This window comes from Triticum aestivum, chromosome 4A (genome assembly GCF_018294505.1).
Source record: "Triticum aestivum cultivar Chinese Spring chromosome 4A, IWGSC CS RefSeq v2.1, whole genome shotgun sequence".
In the NCBI taxonomy this organism is placed as follows: domain Eukaryota; kingdom Viridiplantae; phylum Streptophyta; class Magnoliopsida; order Poales; family Poaceae; genus Triticum; species Triticum aestivum.
This window is the reverse complement of record NC_057803.1, coordinates 174,352,614-174,372,589: the sequence shown is the minus strand read 5'-3', so window position 1 is coordinate 174,372,589 and position 19,976 is coordinate 174,352,614.

Below are 19,976 nucleotides of genomic sequence, written 5' to 3'. Positions count from 1 at the left end.
GCTTCCAAATCTAACCTGGTGGCCAGGGGCGTAGCTTTCGATCTGCTCCAGATGGCCAAGTGAGTTGGCCCGCAGTGCGAAGCTGCCGAACACGAAGATATTTCCGGGCAGGAAGACTTCCCCTTGGACAACATCGTTGTAGATGATTGAAGGAGCCATCAAACCTTTTGGGGACGACACAGTGAAACTCTCAATGAAAGAACCAATGTCGGTGTCAAAACCGGCGGATCTTGGGTAGCGGGTCCCGAACTGTGTGTCTAGGATCGATGGTAATAGGAGACAGGGGAAAAAATGTTTACCCAGGTTCGGGCCCTCTCTATGGAGGTAATACTCTACTTCCCGCTTGATTGATCTTGATGAATATGAGTATTACAAGAGTTGATCTACCACGAGATCGTAATGGCTAAACCCTGAAAGTCTAGGCTGACTATGATTATGAGGATCTATCTACGGACCTAGCCCTCCGGTTTATATAGACACATGAGGGACCTAGGGTTACACAAGGTCGGTTGCAGAGAAAGGAATATTCATATTTGGTTGCCAAACTTGCCTTCCACGCCAAGGAGAGTCCCATCCGGACAAGGGTAGAGTCTTCGGTCTTCGTATCTTCATGGCCCATCAGTCCAGGACTTCCTCAGTGGGGGTTGTGGCTCTCCTCACATGGGAATTGGGGCAACTCGTCATATATGGGGCTAGTGGTGAATTCACTCTCACTCTCAATATGGTGGCAAACGTCACTCAAATCATCATACATCACCATGGTCGAAGGGAAAATCCCATGCTCAACCATCTCGTTGTTGTCATCGTGGATGATGGCCGAAGATGGCCCATCATCACTCTCGCCTCCTAAGATGGAAGAATCCTCCATGATCGTCACCATGTCGCAAGCCTCCAAAGCTTGTTCCTTGAGGGTCTCCGTAGTCATACTCGTCACCGCACTGTCTTGAAAAAGAGTCATGGAGGACTTGGCAACATCAATGCCATAAAGAGGTATGGTGGTGAAGTCGAACTTGGGAACATCATCTTGGAGCTCGTCGGGATTGGAAATCTTGGTGGTACTATCCTCATGCTCGTTCTCATGGAGCTTGGTCGTCGCGTAGTGAGCTTGGGGTGGAGAAGCCTTGGCCTTCATGAGTTGTTTCGCCTTGAGAGCACCAATGTAGTTGTCATCGAGGGACTTGTAGTTCTCGAGGAAGATCATCTTGGAGATGTTGTTGTGCAATCCCATCATGAAGTGGAAGTTGATCGAAATGAGGTCGTCCACGCCGGCTCGTTGCAAGGCTTTCTTCATCTCCTTGAAGTACTCGTCGATGGACTTGGATCCTTGGGTGGTGTTCTCCAATTGGCGTAGGAGTTGTTCCGTGTAGGTTGGAGGCACGAACTCTCGCTGCAAAACTCTCTTCGTCTTGGGCCAACTCATGTCGTAGGTCTCCTAAGGTGTGTGAAGCCACCATGTGGATGCGTAGTCGTGGAAGTTCCTTGTGGAGCACTTCACTTGATCTTCGGGAGGAACTTGATGTAGGTTGAGGTAGTCGTCCATCGGACGCTCCCACTCGAGATACTCCTCGGGTTCTAGAGTCCCATAAAAAGGAATATCATGGTCGGTGATGAGGTTGTAGTAGCTCGTGGAAGTCGTGGACTTGAGCTTGGGGAGCTTCTCTTGAGCGTAGTCTCGAGGGGCTTGTTGGCGGAGATGCCGTATATCCGAAGGCGAAGATGCCTTGAAGTCGCTTAGCAAAGATGCAAAGGGATATGGTGAAGTCGTTGAGCGGTTGTTGGTGTTGAGCTCTTGACCTTCACGTTCGTGGTGGTGATGGTGTCGATGCCGATGTGACCTTGCCGGAGATGGTAGCTTGGAAGCATGTGTACTTGAGCGTCTTCTCGAAGATGAGGAAGATCGCTTGTAGGACTTGATGTGGGCTTTGATCTCCTCCATTTGAGCTTGCATCTTGGCGTCGGTGGAGTTTTTCTTGGCATCGAACTCGTCATTGTTGGTGTAGACCGAAGGTGAAATGCCTTGCCTATCCATCACAAGACTCGAGCAAATGTGAGTGGGAGAAAGAGAAGAACTAGACCAAATGTACCTTAACCAATGTTGAAAATGGATCAATGGTCACTCAATAATGTAACAAGGAAATAGTACAATTGGTACAGGATCTTGTCAATTCTCACACCTACACAAGTAAGGCTTATGGAGTAGCTTGGTGAGGATAGTGGGACAAAAATTTGATGCAAAATGTTAGCAAGAGTCAATAATGTTGAAAAAGATTCACAAATTCACAAGTGAAACAAGTAGACCAATAACAATATGTGGCACACGGAAACACACACATGGATAGATAAATGGGGTCATGCAACCAAGGAATGAGAACAAAATGTGGAATCCATAGAAAATGCCCGTGTTGCACAACTCAAGAGAGACGCTAGCACGATTGCTCAATAAGCAGATACGACACTTGTGCAAAACCTATAAGATGCAAAATGGATAAACTTTCTATCCCAAGTATGCTATGTATGCATGGTTCCCGGTGTTTCTCTCAAGATGACCCAAGATGATCGGATATAACAATCTTATGCAATGTGGTTTGATGCTATGGCACTTTCTTACAAGCTTCTTTGCTCTTTCTCTTTTTCTTAAAAGCTTTTTTTTTGTATGGCCACGATGCACAAACCAAGATAGCAATTGTGTATATACGGGAACAATCCTGTGACACAAGAGATGATATGATGATACCAAGATGATATGGTATGTATGCAATGGGAGGTGCGGATAACTAATGTGCAAAAGTAACATTGCCGGCAATACTCAAATGGCTAGTCTTGATAGGCAAGTGACGCAAAATGGGCTAGGGGTTATCAATGCAATGGCAAGAATATACAATGATGTCGTCGAGGTTATCATCAATGGTTTGTCAAGTGTACATAAGGACGGATAATGATGAAGTGGTCAATGTCGATGACGACCTTGTGGTAATGATGAGCGGCGGTGTTCTTGATGAAGAACCGTTCCTAATTAGCCGAAACACCTTAGAAAACGGAAAAACCGCGAACTCAAAATCTCAAATGTCAAATGTCAAAATGGTGGTAGCGGGAATGAGGTGGTGGTTGCGGAAGTATTGGTGGAAACATGGTCAAAATGGGTTATGGTGGTGGAAGGGTGTAATGGGCTATACACGGTGTCGGAGTTCAAAAGCATGGTCCCTAAGTAGCCGAAACACCTTAGGGTACACAAACCACAACTCAAACAAGCTCAATCAAAATTGGGTTAAGTTGGGGTGGCAGAAGTGTATGGTGGTCAAGCCTATGCGGAAGTTATGATGGTGGTTGATGAAGAAGCAACCGTCCCTAAGTATCCTAAACACCTTAGGAGACTCAAGTCACAACTCAAACAACCACTAATGCTAAGGGGAACAAAATGGGTTAGGTTGCGGAAGTCGGTCGTGGTTATGCGGATGATATGGTGGAAGCACTAGGCAAAGATCTCAAAGTTCCAAAAATTTGATGGAGTCAAATGGTGTTGAAACCTATCTAGAGGGATAGAGGATGTCAATAGCTACTCAACGAGCTAAAGAACGCGAAATTCAGACTCCGGATGTGAAAGTTATGGGCAAAACGGTGAAACACGGGAGGCTGAATTCCCAGGGGTCGGAAATCCGGGGGTGGGGCCGGATATTCGGGGGTCAGTGTCCAGAACCGTGCACATTTGGCGCTCCAGGAGCCGAATGTCCGGCTTGGGGCCTGGATGTCCGGCCAGGCGGCCCGAATGTCCGGCCGAAGGCCCGAATGTCCGGACCGATGATTCCAGATCGGGATTTGGACTTCGAAACTTGATTTGGGGCGGAAATTGATGATTTGGGAGGCAAAATTGGAGAGATTACGTGGATGGAAGGTGGGGAAACCTGGGGAAAAGATAGATCCACTGGTAACACAATGAATCCATGGATTAAAAGCAATAAAACGTCATCAAACCAACAAATCACAAAAAAAATTGGGGCTATTTTTTGTGGGGATTTTCGAAATTGGGCAAGAACACAACAAAATCAAGCTAGAAAAAGAGGGGTAGGGACTCCAAATACGTGATCAACGTGGCTCATGATACCAAGATGATGTAGGGTAGAGCCCTAGACGCCTGATCTTTCACGATTGGAGGGGATCCTACGAAGAACACGAAGAAAACGAGGGAAAACGCGAGGGAAATAACGAGGGAAAACACTCAAATAGACAAGAAGCGATTACACATGTGCTAGATCCTCGAAACACAAAGAGATACATGATCCAAATCCAACAAAGGATGATACATTGGGTAACCAGTTCATCTCCGTGAGGAGGTCTTGAATCCAAGGTGGATCTTCTCCGTAGAGGCCGCAGTCTCTCTCGTGGAGTAGATCCGCATGGATGAGAAAAGCTCTATCCCTAAATGAGCTAATCCTTTGCTAACCGTAAAACGTAGGTGGAGGGAAAGTATATATAGTCTAAGGGGCGAAGGGGTACATGGGCCTCGGCCCAGAAGCACTGCACGTAGGCAGGGAGGGCCGGATGTCCGGGGCTTCACAGGGAGCCGGATGTCCGGGCTGGCAGGCCGGATGTCCGAGCTGATGATAACCCACAAGTATAGGGGATCGCAACAGTTTTCGAGGGTAGAGTATGCAACCCTAATTTATTGATTCGACACAAGGGGAGCCAAAGAATATTCTCAAGTATTAGCAATTGAGTTGTCAATTCAACCACACCTAGAAACTTAATATCTGCAGCAAGGTATTTAATAGCAAAGTAATATGATAGTAGTGGTAATGATAGCAAAAGTAATATTTTTGAGTTTTATAGTGATTGTAATAGTAGCAGCGGAAAAGTAAATAAGCAAAGAACAATATATGAAAAGCTCGTAGGCAATGGATCGGTGATGGAGAACTATGCCGGATGCGATCGATCATGTAACAGCCATAACATAGGATGACACAGAACTAGCTCCAATTCATCAATGTAATGTAGGCATGTATTCCGAATATAGTTATACATGCTTATGGAAAATAACTAGCATGACATCTTTTGTCCTACCCTCCCGTGGCAGCGGGGTCCTATTGGAAACTAAGGGATATTAAGGCCTCCTTTTAATAGAGTACCGGACCAAAGCATTAACACTTAGTGAATACATGAACTCCTCAAACTAGAGTCATCACCGGTAAGTATCCCGATTATTGTCACTTCTGTCGGCGTTCTGGGAACGGGGGTCCCCAGACTTGCCTGCCTGCGGCCTGCGGCGTGGCTCAAAGGGGGGGGGGGCAACACGGCCCATCTTCACCAACACAGACCCAAGACCCTCGCGAGGGGCCAAGCCTCGCAGGGCGGACGACGCGGAGCTTCCTCAGGCATGGCCTCACCAGGCTGGCTCGCGAGGAGGCGGAGAGATCAAGGCGGGGTACCTCACGAGGTGCCCGTGACGCAAGCCATGAAGACCAGAGGCGCCAGGCGGGTGCTAGCCCGCACAGTGTCCTCCTTTCCTCTTTGGTGCAAAGGGAGCAAGCGCAGCCGCGGAGTACTGAGGCATCAGGCAAAGGTTGCCATTTCGGTGCAACAAGACCAAGACCAGGAGGACTGCAAGACGGAGGTCATTGTGGAGCCCAATACGGCGTCACCACCAGAGCTTTGTGCAGGCGAAGACTACTTTTATCAGGATAGCTGGTACTAGCTGTCCCCCTACAAATTAGCCCGCCATTGTTGGCTCCCTTCCCGCTCGATATTTGGGAAGAGGACCAGGGCCTCTATAAATAGGACTAGCCACCCCCAGGGGAGGGGGCATCGACAATCGGAGAGAGAGAGAGAGAAGGGTGACTGAACTCCTCCCAGCAGTTCATCGCCCCAGCCAAGAGCAGACCCTCGCGAGGCCGTTCTTCCTTGTATTGTTCATCATCATCAGCCCAATAGGCAATCCACCACACCACACACTGGAGTAGGGTATTACACCACAATGGTGGCCCGAACCAGTATAAACCCTGTGTCATTCGTGTTGTTCTTTCCATAGCTTAGATCTCAGCGAGGCGGAGGGGTGCAGGTAGGTAGGAGGAAAAATCTCCGTGCGCACCCCAGTGTTCGAACCTCAAGGGTCAGCCGGAACCCGAAATCCGACATTTGGCGCGCCAGGTAGGGGTGCGCCGGAATCCACCTTCTACCGCTTCGTGCCCCGTCGCGTCGTCATCATCATGTTCGGCGACCAGGTGGGCAACCCAGATCCATGGGCGGCGTGGCCCGCCCGCGCAGAGCCGCTCGCCTCGGGCGACCCCGTGCCCCAGGCAGCTCGCGGTCCGCAGGGCGCTGCGGGCCGCGGGCGACGCGGACAGGCTTCGACAGCTCTCACACCACGGCAGGCGCGGTCGGCAGCAAGGGCCTCCAATCACGCCGCGACCACGACACCGTACACCCGCCGGGAGCGGGCGAACTCGAGGGCCGTGCTCACGGTGGCCCGAGAGCTGCTGCAGTGCAGGCTGATGGAGGGCGGCCGCAGCATGCTGCTGGAGCGGGTGGCAGAGCTCCTGGGCTTCGCCGCCTCGGGGGCTCACCCGTTCTGCACCCAGCTCCCATCTCAAGCCCAGGGCGGCCCGCGCGGGGGCTCCGCGCGCGCCCGCGGGCTCCAAGGCTACTCCAACGCCAGCGAAGTTGTCAGCACCGGACCGGCGGCGGTGCTGCCCCCGCTCCCGGTCCGTGAAGAAGAAGGACTCAACGCAACCCGCGGCCCTAGTGGACAGCCGCGCTGCCACCCCATGGTGGGCGCGTCAGGCAGGACCGCGTGGCACGCGGAGCACTACAGCGTGGCCTTCGGGATGACGGCGCCAGAGGAATACGTGCCCCTCATGATGGACCAAGGACACCCTCACGAGAGCGAACAAGGCTCGCTCCTCAGCCCAAGCTGGGGGGACGAGGCACTAGAAGCTGAGCCTTTCCAGGAGCCCCGGGACGGTCCCACTAGCCACGCTGGAGGCAACGATTATCGGGTACCGCTAATTCTTCAGGAGCAGGCGTACGCTAACCATGGATCGCAGGAGGTGCAGGTCGCCATAGCGAGCAGCTGCCCCGCTCCCACAGTCTCCTACCCCTCGGGAGGAGGGCGCAGGGGGCTGCAGGAAAGGGGCCGAGATCCGACATCACCACCGCGGCGTTCGGAGCAAGGTGTTCTCAGGAGGTAGGCCCTCTGCTGGGGAGGTGCCTCAGGGCCTGCCCCCGGCGGAGGACCCGTGGTCGTCGGGGGAACCACTGGCGACCGCTCTACCCCATCGGCGGCGTCCTGGTTTCCGGTCGTCATTGATGGCACTAGAGTGTGGCGCAAGGCGGGGCCCTCATCTGGCGATATGAAGCAAGGCCAGTACCTGTGAAGAAGGCCCAGTGCCTGTGAAGCTCGCCGCCCTGTGACACTCTCACGTAATAATGAGTGGGGCTGTACACGCCCCGGAGTCTCAGGGGTGCCGGCCTCAGGCCCTGGGGCTCCCTCCCACGCCCAGTGGCAGCACTTAGCTCCGCGCTGGTGAGAAGACGTCCAAGACTAGATTAGGTGCCGGACGCGGCCTTTTGTCTTCTTTCATTGCTTTTCCCTTTGGTTGTCGCTTTCCCCCGCTGGATTCAAGTTGGATTCGAATTTGAGATTTACGTGTGTTCGGGGAAGGGGTGCTTAGTCTCCTTCGAGCAATTTCTCGCGTTTTGGTTACCACTTCGCCTCAGCTGCCTCCCCTCGTGAGCCCCTCGCGAGCCGGGTCAGGCCTAGCTTGCGCGCAGCCCAGACTGCCGCCGCCGCGTCCTCTCAGGAGGGTGTTTTGCTGCAGGTCCTACGGATCCAATCAGGGAACACTCGGGACACCACAACCTCCCACAGGCTACCTCAGGGCCAGCACGGGACCAAGGTAAACTAGCCGACCAGCGCGTCGCTTAAGCCAACCACTTGGCGCGGGCGCATGGGCAATGTAGCGACTACTAATACGGTGAACACAAGTTTTACATAAGGGGCTCCCCCTCCAAAATGCTCTCACCGCCATCAGGCCAAAACCTGAGTTCTATTCATGCAGGGCAAGGAAGTAGGAACGATGCACAATCAGTCGGATAAATCCCCCAATGCGTCCTCAGGAGCACCACCCGAGCCACTGCTGGCGTCGCTGAACTCGCCATCACTGTCCGCGTCGCCGCCAGCGGCGTCAGGGTCGTGCACAGCACCGCCCTCGTTGGCAGCCACGATCACGCCGTTGTTGTCTGAAGCGAAGGCCCTGATAAGAGCATCCACATTGTCTTCCACCCAGAGCGCCAGGTCACCTCGGACGGCCTGGGGGACTGGGGCGATGGCGGCGTCGAAATCGAAATGGGGATCCATGTTCTAGAGATGGCTGAAGACGCGAGAAAAGGCATGCTCGAGCAGGGCGCGGCTCCTCTCCTCCACCAACCTGTCAGCCCTGACCGACCGCGCCTCCAACTGCGTCACCACGTCAGCGAAGAACTGAATATTGCCGGCGTAGTTGACTGCATGCGGCTCGGCAATAGCCGCCTCGCAGATGTTGCCCAAGGCTATGTTGGCTCTCTCCCGGAGCGTGGTGAGCATGGGGCCATGCTCATGCTCCAGGATCCGCCGCTGACGTATCTCATCCGCATTCTGGCACGCAACGGCCTCAGCCTCCCCCACCCGCTGGCGAAGAAGGAGCACCTCGGCCTGGGAGGTGGTTAACTCACCTCGCGCCACCTCAAGGGCGGCCCGGAAAGCATCGGCCCGCCGTGTCGTCCCCTCCAGCTTGGCTCTCAAGGCAGCAGTCCTGCCTTCAGCCTCGGCCCGGATCAACCCCAGCTTCTCCTCGAACTCGTGCTCGAGGTTAAAATGCGCCATCGCCACTCGACGTCCGACCTCATCCAGGACACGGGCTTCCTCTGCAGCGACATCATCCTCTGCCTGCGTCACCAAGCGCTCCCTTGTCTCCAGACGCTCGTACTCGCGGGTACGTTCGGCAGCTTCCAGCGTCAGCGCCTCCTCACGCTTCTGGAGCTCTGCTGAGTCGCCAGAGGCTACCTTCATCGACTCGAGGGCTGCCTCATGCAGCTCCACCTGCTCGTCCAATGAGTGGCACCAGGCCAGGAGCTCCCGAGCCCGCTCCTCCGCCGCCTTTCGCCGCCGGTCGGCTTCCCGGGCCTCCTCAGCGGCCCAAGATCGGGCCTCCCGAGAGGCCACCAGCGACGCCTTGGCCTCTGCGTTGTCAAGATCGCACTGACGGCGCGCAAGGGCGATGGCGCCCTCCAGCTCGCGCCTCTCCACAGCCAGGCGCATGCCCTCGGCCTCAAGGCGCGCGTCTTCATCGGCAAGCTCCTCACCAAGGAGGCTCACCGCGTCAGCCGCCCTTCGAAGGAATCCTTGGCGGAGAGCGCGACGCTCCCGAGTGCGCTCGAGCACGTCTTCCACACCATCATCTGCCCCAAGCAAGCGCCGGGGGCCACGAATCAGCACTCCCCCTCCGGGCAGGGGGCTGAGGGCTGGCACCCTGGCGATGGCCGGGCACGCCGTGCCAGAAGCCCGACCTGGAGCCAGCCCGTCCCCAGGTGAAGAGCGCAGGGAGCGCCTCAGCCAATCGCAGTCCACGACCAGGCGAGAAGCCCACGGCAGGCTGGCTATGCCACGAGAAGGCCCGCGAAGGAGGATCGTGAGGTGCGCAGGGACATGATACACCTTGGGATGGTTCACCTCTTCGATCGCCCTGACCACAAGGGCTCTGCTGCTCGGGGCGCTTGAGGGCAATGGAGGGGGCGAAGCCAAGGGGGACGGCACCTCAGCCGTCTCCGCAAGCTCGGCTGGAAGGGGCCTGCAGAGCAAGGGTCAGTAAAAGCAACAGAAGGATCGGGAGCTGGGAAAGGAGAAGGCTTACTCATCAGTGGCGAAGTACTTCCTATGCTTCAGCAGGCGACAAGGGTAATCGTCGCCCAGGGCCTGCCTTCTCTTCCGGAGGGCCTCAAAGTCCACGTGGAAGCAACCCAAGAGTTGAGCGCAGGGATCAACCTGCGACGAAGACGGAGCATCAAGGCGATCTGCGTCAGGGGCGCCTGCCTGATGCGCGCTGCCAATCCCCTCGCCAAGGGAAGCAGCCGGAGTCTCAGGGGCCTCAGTCGCAAGCGCTGAGGGCAGCTGCTCGTCACCCTCAGCCTCAGTGGCACGGGCCCCGAGAGCCGCTCCCTCATGAGCATCGCCCGGCGCCGTCACCCCGCCGGGAGCCCCCTCGGCCTCTAGCGTCTCATACCTCCCTGCTCTGCCACTCGAGGAAGATCCGCCTTGGCCGTCTGGAAGGGCAGTCACCACCACTGGGTTCTCGCGAGGCCCCTGGAGGCCGGCGGGGCGCGACCCCCACTCATCAAAGATAGGCATCTGCTTCACAAAATCGCCCCTGCTCTGGCAGAGGTACAGCAAGGCCCCTCCCTGCTGGATGCTGCCAGGGTTGGGGTCCCCAGTCAGGGTCAAGAGCGCTGTCCTCGGCACTTCAGGAGTCAGGTCCTCTTCCTGGAGCCTCATACGATCATCGCGCCCGCTGAAGGCCCACATCCGGCAGGAGTGGCGTTGGAGAGGAGCAACGCGGCGTAGCAGGAACTCCTTCACCACCTTGGGCGCTGTCACGCCAAGTGACCTCAAGAACGCGAAGCGGTGCCAGACGAAGACGAGCCGGGGGCTCTCAAGCGTCTCCTGGCCCCAGCCCGAATTGGGGACAGCAGGCGAAGTTGGCTCCGATAGCAGGGGGCTGGGCACCCCTGCGTCCACATACAGCCACCGCTCGCGGAACCCAGCCGCGGGCGGGGGGAGCTTGAAGTCAATCCCGGAGGCCGCTATCCCAGACGCGGCAATGAAGCTCGTGCATGCCCAGCATTGGGTAGGGTTGACAAGGCGCAGCGAGAAGAAGTGGCGCAACAAGGCAACCGAAGGAAGGATGCCCATCATAGCCTCGCAAACAAAGGCAAAGACCGAAAGGAGAGTGATGGATTCAGGGCCCAGATGCATCATGTGGATCTGATAGTGGGAAAGCACGACATTGAAGAAATCAGAAAAGGGAGGAACCAGACCCGCCCACAGGGCATCGGCAAAATACGGGACCTCGGTGACTATCCTATCGATGGAGAAGTGGGACGCGGGCCAGGCCGTCGTCCTCCCGCATTCGTTGAAGATAGTGGCCAGAGCCGAGCTGACCTTGCCCAAGCCCTCGGCGGGGGCCGCCAACGGCGGCGGGCAAGGTGGAGACACGGGTTTCTTCCCTCTTCCCTTCTTCGTCGGAGCCATGGCGATGGGAAGGGGGGGGGGAAGGTTCGAGATTGGGTTGAAAATAGAAGCCGGAGTTCGAGCGGAGGAAGGACAGAGGGCGCTCAAGCAACAGAAAGGGGAACGGCTGTGTATGAGTACGAGTCTGCCTAGCATGGCGCAAAATAAGGAGGGCATGGGGGAACAGTGCCGCCCACGTCCAATCAACCGCCACACGGCGCCCGAGGACGCAGGCTGTTAGGGCCTGCGGCGTTTCGCTCTTGCCCTTCCACCTCCCTGCACGGCCAAGTCCGGGCGCGCCTTGGCCCCGAGGGCTACTGTCGGCGTTCTGGGAACGGGGGTCCCCAGACTTGCCTGCCTGCGGCCTGTGGTGTGGCTCAAAGGGGGGGGGGCAGCACGGCCCATCTTCACCAACACAGACCCAAGACCCTCGTGAGGGGCCAAGCCTCGCGGGGCGGACGACGCAGAGCTTCCTCAGGCACGGCCTCACCAGGCTGGATCGCGAGGAGGCGGAGAGATCAATGTGGGGTACCTCATGAGGTGCTCGTGACGCAAGCCATGACGACCAAAGGCGCCAGGCGGGTGCCAGCCCGAGCAGTGTCCTCCTTTCCTCTTTGGTGCAAAGGGAGCAAGCGCAACCGCGGAGTACCAAGGCGTCAGGCAAAGGTTGCCATTTCGGTGCAACAAGACCAAGACCAGGAGGACTGCAAGACAGAGGTCATCGTGGAGCCCAAGACGGCGTCACCACCAGAGCTTTGTGCAGGCGAAGACTACTTTTGTCAGGATAGATGGTACTAGCTATCCCCCTTCAAATTAGCCCGCCATTGTTGGCTCCCTTCCCGCTCGATATTTGGGAAGAGGACCAGGGCCTCTATAAATAGGACTAGCCACCCCCAGGGGAGGGGGGCATCGACAATCGGAGAGAGAGAGAGAGAGAGAGAAGGGTGACTGAACTCCTCCCAGCAGTTCATCGCCCCAGCCAAGAGCAGACCCTCGCGAGGCCGTTCTTCCTTGTATTGTTCATCATCATCAGCCCAAGAGGCAATCCACCACACCACACACTGGAGTAGGGTATTACACCACAACGGTGGCCCGAACCAGTATAAACCCTGTGTCATTCGTGTTGTTCTTTCCATAGCTTAGATCTTAGTGAGGCGGAGGGGTGCCGGTAGGTAGGAGGCGAAATCTCCGCGCGCACCCCAATGTTCGAACCTCAAGGGTCTGCCGGAACCCGAAATCCGACAACTTCAGGGTTAACGGATCATAACACATAGGTGACTATAGACTTGCAAAATAGGATCAAGAACTCACATATATTCATGAAAACATAATAGGTTCAAATCTGAAATCATGGCACTCGGGCCGTAGTGACAAGCATTAAGCATAGCAAAGTCATAGCAACATCAATCTCAGAACATAATGGATACTAGGGATCAAACCCTAACAAAACTAACTCGATTACATGATAAATCTCATCCAACCCATCACCGTCCAGCAAGCCTATGGTGGAATTACTCACGCACGACGGTGAGCATCATGAAAATGGTGATGGAGGAAGGTTGATGATGATGATGGCGACGGATTCCCCTCTCTGCAGCCCCGAACGGACTCCAGATCAGCCCTCCCAAGAGAGTTTAGGGCTTGGCGGCGGCTCTGTATCATAAAATGCGATGACTCCTTCTCTCTGATTTTTTGTCCCCGAACACGAATATATGGAGTTGGAGTTGAGTTCCGTGGAGCATCAGGGGGCCCACGAGGCAGGGGGTGCGCCCAGGGGGTAGGGCACGCCCCCACCCTCATGGACAAGGTGTGGGCCCCCTGACATGGATCTTACTTCCAGTATTTTTTATATATTCCAAAAATAATCTCAATTGATTTTTAGGTCATTCTGAGAACTTTTATTTCTGCACAAAAATAACAGCATGGCAATTCTGCTAAAAACAGTGTCCGTCCGGGTTAGTTCCATTCAAATCATGCAAGTTAGAGTCCAAAACAAGGGCAAAAGTGTTTGAAAAAGTAGATACAACGGAGACGTATCAACTCCCCCAAGCTTGAACCTTTGCTTGTCCTCAAGCAATTCAGTTGATAAACTGAAAGTGATAAAGAAAAACTTTTACAAACTCTGTTTGCTCTTGTTGTTGTAAATATGTAAAGCCAACATTCAAGTTTTTAGCAAAGATTATGAACTAACCTTATTCACAATAACATTTAGGTCTCATGTTTACTCATATCAATGGCATAATCAACTAGCGAGCAATAATAATAAATCTCGGATGACAACACTTTCTCAAAACAATCATAATATGATATAACAAGATGGTATCTCGCTAGCCCTTTTTGAGACCGCAAAACATAAATGCAGAGCACCTTTAAAGATCAAGGATTGACTAGACATTGTAATTCATGGTAAAAGAGATCCAGTCAAGTCATACTCAATGTAAACTAAAAGTAATGGATGCAAATGACAGTGGTGCTCTCCAACTGGTGCTTTTTAATAAGAGGATGATGACTCAACATAAAAGTAAATAGATAGGCCCTAAGCAGAGGGAAGCAGGGATTTGTAGAGGTGCCAAAGCTTGGTTTTGAAATAGATATGAATAATATTTTGAGCGGTATACTTTCATTGTCAACATAACAACCGAGAGATCTCGATATCTTCCATGTTACACACATTATAGGCGGTTCCCAAACAAAATGGTAAAGTTTATACCCCCCACCAAGAAGCATCAATCCATGGGTTGCTCGAAACAACGAGTGCCTCCAACGAACAAGAGTCCTGGGGGAGTTTTGTTTGCAGTTATTTTGATTTGATTTGCATAAAGCATGGGACTAGGCATCCCGGTGACCAGCCATTTTCTCGTGAGTGAGGAGCGGAGTCCACTCCTCTTGAGAATAACCCGCCTAGCATGGAAGATACAGACAGCCCTAGTTGATACATGAGCTATTCGAGCATACAAAACAGAATGTTTATTTGAAGGTTTAGAGTTTGGCACATACAAATTTACTTGGAACGGCATGTAGATACTGTATATAGGTAGGTATGGTGGACTGATATGGAATAACTTTGGGGTTTATGGAGTTGGATGCACAAGCAGTATTCCCGCTTAGTACAAGTGAAGGCTAGAAAAAGACTGGGAAGCGACCAGCTAGAGAGCGAGAACAATCATGAACATGCATTAAAATTAATCAACACCGAATGCAAGCATGAGTAGGATATAATTCATCATGAACATAAATATCGTAGAGGCTATGTTGATTTTGTTTCAACTACATGCATGAACATGTGCCAAGTCAAGCCACTCGAATCGTTCAAAAGAGGATACCACCCTATCATACCACATCACAACCATTTTAATAGCATGTTGGCACGCAAGGTAAACCATTATAAGCTCCTAGCTAATTAAGCATGGCATAAGCAACTACAATCTCTAATAGTCATTGCAAACATGTTTATTTCATAATAGGCTGAATCAGGAACAATGAACTAATCATATTTACAAAAACAAGAGAGGTCAAGTTCATACCAGCTTCTCTCATCTCAATAAGTTCATCATATAATCATCATTATTGCCTTTCACATGCACGACCGAATAGTGTGGATAATAATAATAGTGTACGTGCATTGGACTAAGCTGGAATCTGCAAGCATTCAATTCAAGAGAGAAGACAAGGTAATATGGGCTATTTGTTAGATCAACAATAATGCATATGAGAGCCATTCAACATTTTAATCATGGTATTCTCCTCTCGACCCCCAAAGAAAAGAAAAGAAACAAAACTATTCACACGGGAAAGCTCCCAACAAGCAAAAGAAGAATGAGAAATCTTTTTGGGTTTTCTTTTAATTATTGCCACTACAACATGAAAAGTAAACTAGCTAAATGCTACAACTAATTTTTTTTTTGTTTTTCTTAAGGTTTATTAAGGCACACAAGAAGAAATCATAAAAAGGGAAATAAACTAGCATGGATAATGCAGTGAAAAAGTATGAGCACCGACAACTAGCATGAGTGTGTGAACAGGAATGTAATGTCGGTGAGAAATACGTACTCCCTCAAGCTTAGACTTTTGGCCTAAGTTGGTCTATGGCCACGAGTGGCCTGGTGGATATCCAAAGTTATAGTTGGGGTCGTACTGAGAAGGATCCCCCTGGTGCCACTGGTTGGCGATCTCTTCCGGATTCCACTGATAAACAGACTGCCGGTGAGGATCAAATTGTGGTTCCGGCTCTGGCTGTGTAGCTGGTGTGGGGTTTCGGTAGGCGTGAATGGCCTCCGGCGGAACAAGGTACTTGCCTGTAGATAAGTCAAACAAGGAAGGAGCAGGCAAAGTAATAGTCTCAGGGTGATTTTTATCAAATATCAGCTTGTACTTAAGCATCTTTTACTTATTCTTAATGATAAAATCATGTGCTACCATACTCTTATAGTCTAGAAATACAGGAGGAAACAACTTTTCTTCTTTCTCATAATGCCTAATAGGTATGTTAAAATGTGCAGCGAGGCTCGAGGCGAAGATACCTCCCAAGATGGGGCCCTTTGTACGGTTAACATTTAACTGCTTTGCAACAATAGCGCCCAGACTAAATGTGTCATCAGAAACAAGGCATGGCAAAAAATAACAATATCAGGGGCACTAAGGTTGCCACAGTTTCCGCGACCAATCAAGTATCTACTAGCAAATATTACAAAGTAACGTAGAACAGGAAAATGTATGCTAGTAATTATTGCATCGGAAACCTTCCTAGTTTCCCCTATAGCAATCATATCAATAAACCCTTCCACATCACTACGATGTGGTTCTTCTATGCTGCCTTCAAAAGGGATCAAACAAACCCGACAAAAATCACGCAGTGACATCTCCGTATGCTCATCATATAAATAAAATTCCACCAAAGGTGGTGAGCTAATAGCATGGCAATGAAAGTTTTGCACAAAGATATGGGTGAGTAAGAGATATTGTTCGCGTTGGTCGTGGAGGAAGGCGGTGAGGCCTGCATTCTCAACCAACTCATAGAAATCATCATAAATCCCGTCTGCCCTCAAGAAATCGTCACAAGGCCAATCACAAGGCTGAACCTCCGTGGTGCGAGGGAGATTATACTTGGGCTTCTTGTTCTCTTCACTTTGTTTATCCTTCGAGCTTCGGCTCGACGAGCCCCTCAAAAATCTCTTCATCTTTTTCTGAAATTTTTAGCAACTCAAAAATAAAAGTGAACCAAACTCAACAAAATTGATAGCAACTACTCCTACAAGTGCCTAGAGGCAATATCATGCATTAAAACTAGTTGGGACCATATAAATTTGACATGCAAGCTCAAGAACAGGGTCACCTAAGCAGCAAAAATTTGTAATTAATAAGAACTAGAACAAAAACTAATTGGACCATTGGAGGAGTCACATACCAAAGAACAATCCCCCAAAGCAGTTTTGTGAATGGAGCTTTGAGCTAGGAGATCGAAAATGGCAGCAAGATGAGCTAGAACTCGTGCTTGAGCTGGTTAGTGATTTTTTGGGAGGAAGGAGTGTGTGGTGGCTGGAATAAGTGGAGGGGAGCCACCATGGGCCCACGAGGCAGGGTGTGCGCCCAGGGGGTGGGCGCGCCCTGGACCCTCATGGCCAGGTGCTTGCTCCCCCTGGTGTGTTCTCAGTGCCAGATATTCTTAAATATTCAAGAAAAAAATCATATTTAATTTTCAGGGCATTTGGAGAGATTTTATTTTCGGGGTATTTTTTTATTGCATGGATAATTCAGAAAACATACAGAAAATATTATTTTTTCTTTATTTAATATAAATAACAGAAAGTAAAAGAAGGGTACACAGAGTTGTGCCTTCTAAATTCATCCATCTCATGCTTATCAAAAGGAATCCATTAACAAGGTTAATCAAGTCTTGTTAACAAACTCATTCCAAATAACATGGAACCGGAGAAATTTCGAATAACACTATGTTACCTCAACGGGGATATGCACATCCCCAACAATAAGAATATCATATTTCTTCTTGGCAGTAGGAAGAGGAAATTCAAAACCTCTAATAGTAATTATTGAAATTTTTCCAATAGAATTGATATTGTGGACTTGAGGTTGTTTCCTCGGAAAGTGTACCGTATGCTCATTACCATTGACATGAAAAGTGACATTGCCTTTGGTGCAATCAATAACAGCCCCTACAATATTCAAAAAGGGTCTTCCAAGAATAATTGACATACTATCGTCCTAGGGAATATTAAGAATAACAAAGTCCGTTAAAATAGTAACGTTTGCAACCACAACAGGCACATCCTCACAAATACCGATAGGTATAACAGTTGATTGTCAGCCATTTGCAAAGATATTTCAGTAGGTGTCAACTTATTCAAATCAAGTCTACAATATAAAGAGAGAGGCATAACACTAACACCGGATCCAAGATCACATAAAGCAGTTTTAACATAGTTTCTTTTAATGGAGCATGGTATAGTTGGTACTCCTGGATCTCCTAGTTTCTTTGGTATTCCACCCTTAAAAGTATAATTAGCAAGCATGGTGGAAATTTCAGCTTCCGGTATCTTTATCTTATTAGTAACTATATCTTTCATATACTTAGCATAAGGATTCATTTTAAGCATATCAGTCAAACGCATACGCAAAAAGATAGGTCTAATCATTTCAGCAAAGCGCTCAAAATCCTCATCATCCTTTTTCTTGGATGGTTTAGGAGGAAAAGGCATGGGTTTCTGAACCCATGGTTCTCTTTCTTTACCTTGCTTCCTAGCAACAAAGTCTCTCTTATCATAACATTGACTCTTTGATTGTGGGTTATCAAGATCAAAAGTAGGTTCAATTTCTACATCATTATCATTGCTAGGTTGAGCATCAACATGAACATCATCACTAACATTATCACTAGGTTCTTGTTAATTACCAGATTGTGTTTCAGCATCAGAGATAGAAATATCATTGGGATTCTCAGGTGTGTCTACAACTGGTTCACTAGAAGCATGCAAAGTCCTATCATTTTTCTTTCTCTTCCTTTTAGAAGGACTAGGTGCATCAACGTTATTTCTCTGAGAGTCCTGCTCAATTCTCTTAGGGTGGCCCTGAGGATACAAAGGTTCCTAAGTCACTTTACGTCCTCTAGTCGCAACTCTAACAGCAAAGTCATTATTCTTACTATTCAATTCATTGAGCAAATCCTTCTGAGCTTTAATTACTTGTTCTACTTGAGTGGTAACCATAAAAGCATGTTTACTAATTAGTTTAAGTTCACCTTTAACTCTAGACATATAATCACCCAAGTGTTCAATCATATAAGCATTGCGTTTTAGTTGTCTACAAAAATAAGGATTAAAATCTTATTGCTTAACCATAAAGTTATCAAATTCATCCAAACATTGTCTAGCAAACTTAGCAGGAGGGATTTCAGCTTTATCATATCTATAGAGAGAATTTACCTTTACTACCTGTGTCGGGTTATAGAGACCGTGTGTTTCTTCAATAGGTGATGAATTAAGACCATGTATTTCTTCAACAAGAGGTAAATTCTTAACATCTTCAGCTTTTATACCTTTTTCTTTCATAGATTTCTTTGCCTCTTGCATATCTTCAGGACTGAGAAATAGAATACCCCTTTTCTTCGGAGTTGGCTTAGGAGTTGGTTCAGGAAGTGTCCAATTATTTTCATTGGTCAACATATTATTCAATAGAATTTCAGCTTGATCAACTGTTCTGTCCCTGAAAACACAACCAACACAACTATCCATGTGGTCTCTAGAAGCATCGGTTAGTCCATTATAAAAGATATCAAGTATTTCATTTTTCTTGAGAGGATGATCAGGCAAAGCATTAAGTAATTGGAGAAGCCTCCCCCAAGCTTATGGGAGACTCTCTTCTTCAATTTGCACAAAATTATATATTTCCCTTAAAGCAGCTTGTTTCTTATGAGCGGGGAAATATTTAGCAGAGAAGTAGTAAATCATATCCTGGGGACTACGCACACAACCAGGATCAAGAGAATTAAACCATATCTTAGCATCACCCTTTAATGAGAACGGAAATAACTTAAGGATATAATAGTAGCGAGTTTTCTCATCATTAGTGAATATGGTAGCTATATCATTTAATTTAGTAAGATGTGCCACAATAGTTTCAGATTCATAGCCATAGAAGGGATCAGATTCAACCAAAGTAATTATATCAGGATCAACTAAGAAATCATAATGCTTATCAGTAATAAAGATATGTGAAGTAGCATAAGCAAGATCATATTTCATTCTAGCATTCAGAGATTTTTCTTTTAGCTTAGCTAATAGTTTCTTAAGATCACTTCTATCATTGCAGGCAAGAAAGTCTCTAACAGTTTATTCATCCATGACATAACCCTCAGGAACAACAGGCAATTCATATCTAGGGGGAGAATCTTCATCATCACTTTCATCAATATTATCAGGTTCAATAATTTCATTCTCTCTAGCCCTAGCTAGTTGTTCATCAAGAAAATCACCTAGTGGCACAATAATATCAAGCATACAAGTAGTTTCGTCATAAGTATCATGCAAAGCAGAAGTGGCATCATCAATAACATGCGACCTATCAGAATCAATAGCATGTGTAGGTGTCGCAAGTTTACTCAAAACAGAAGGTGAATCAAGTGCAGAGCTAGATGGCAGTTCCTTACCTCCCCTCATAGTTGAGGGGAAAATCTTAGTTCTTTGATATTTCAAGTTCTTCATAATGATAAGCA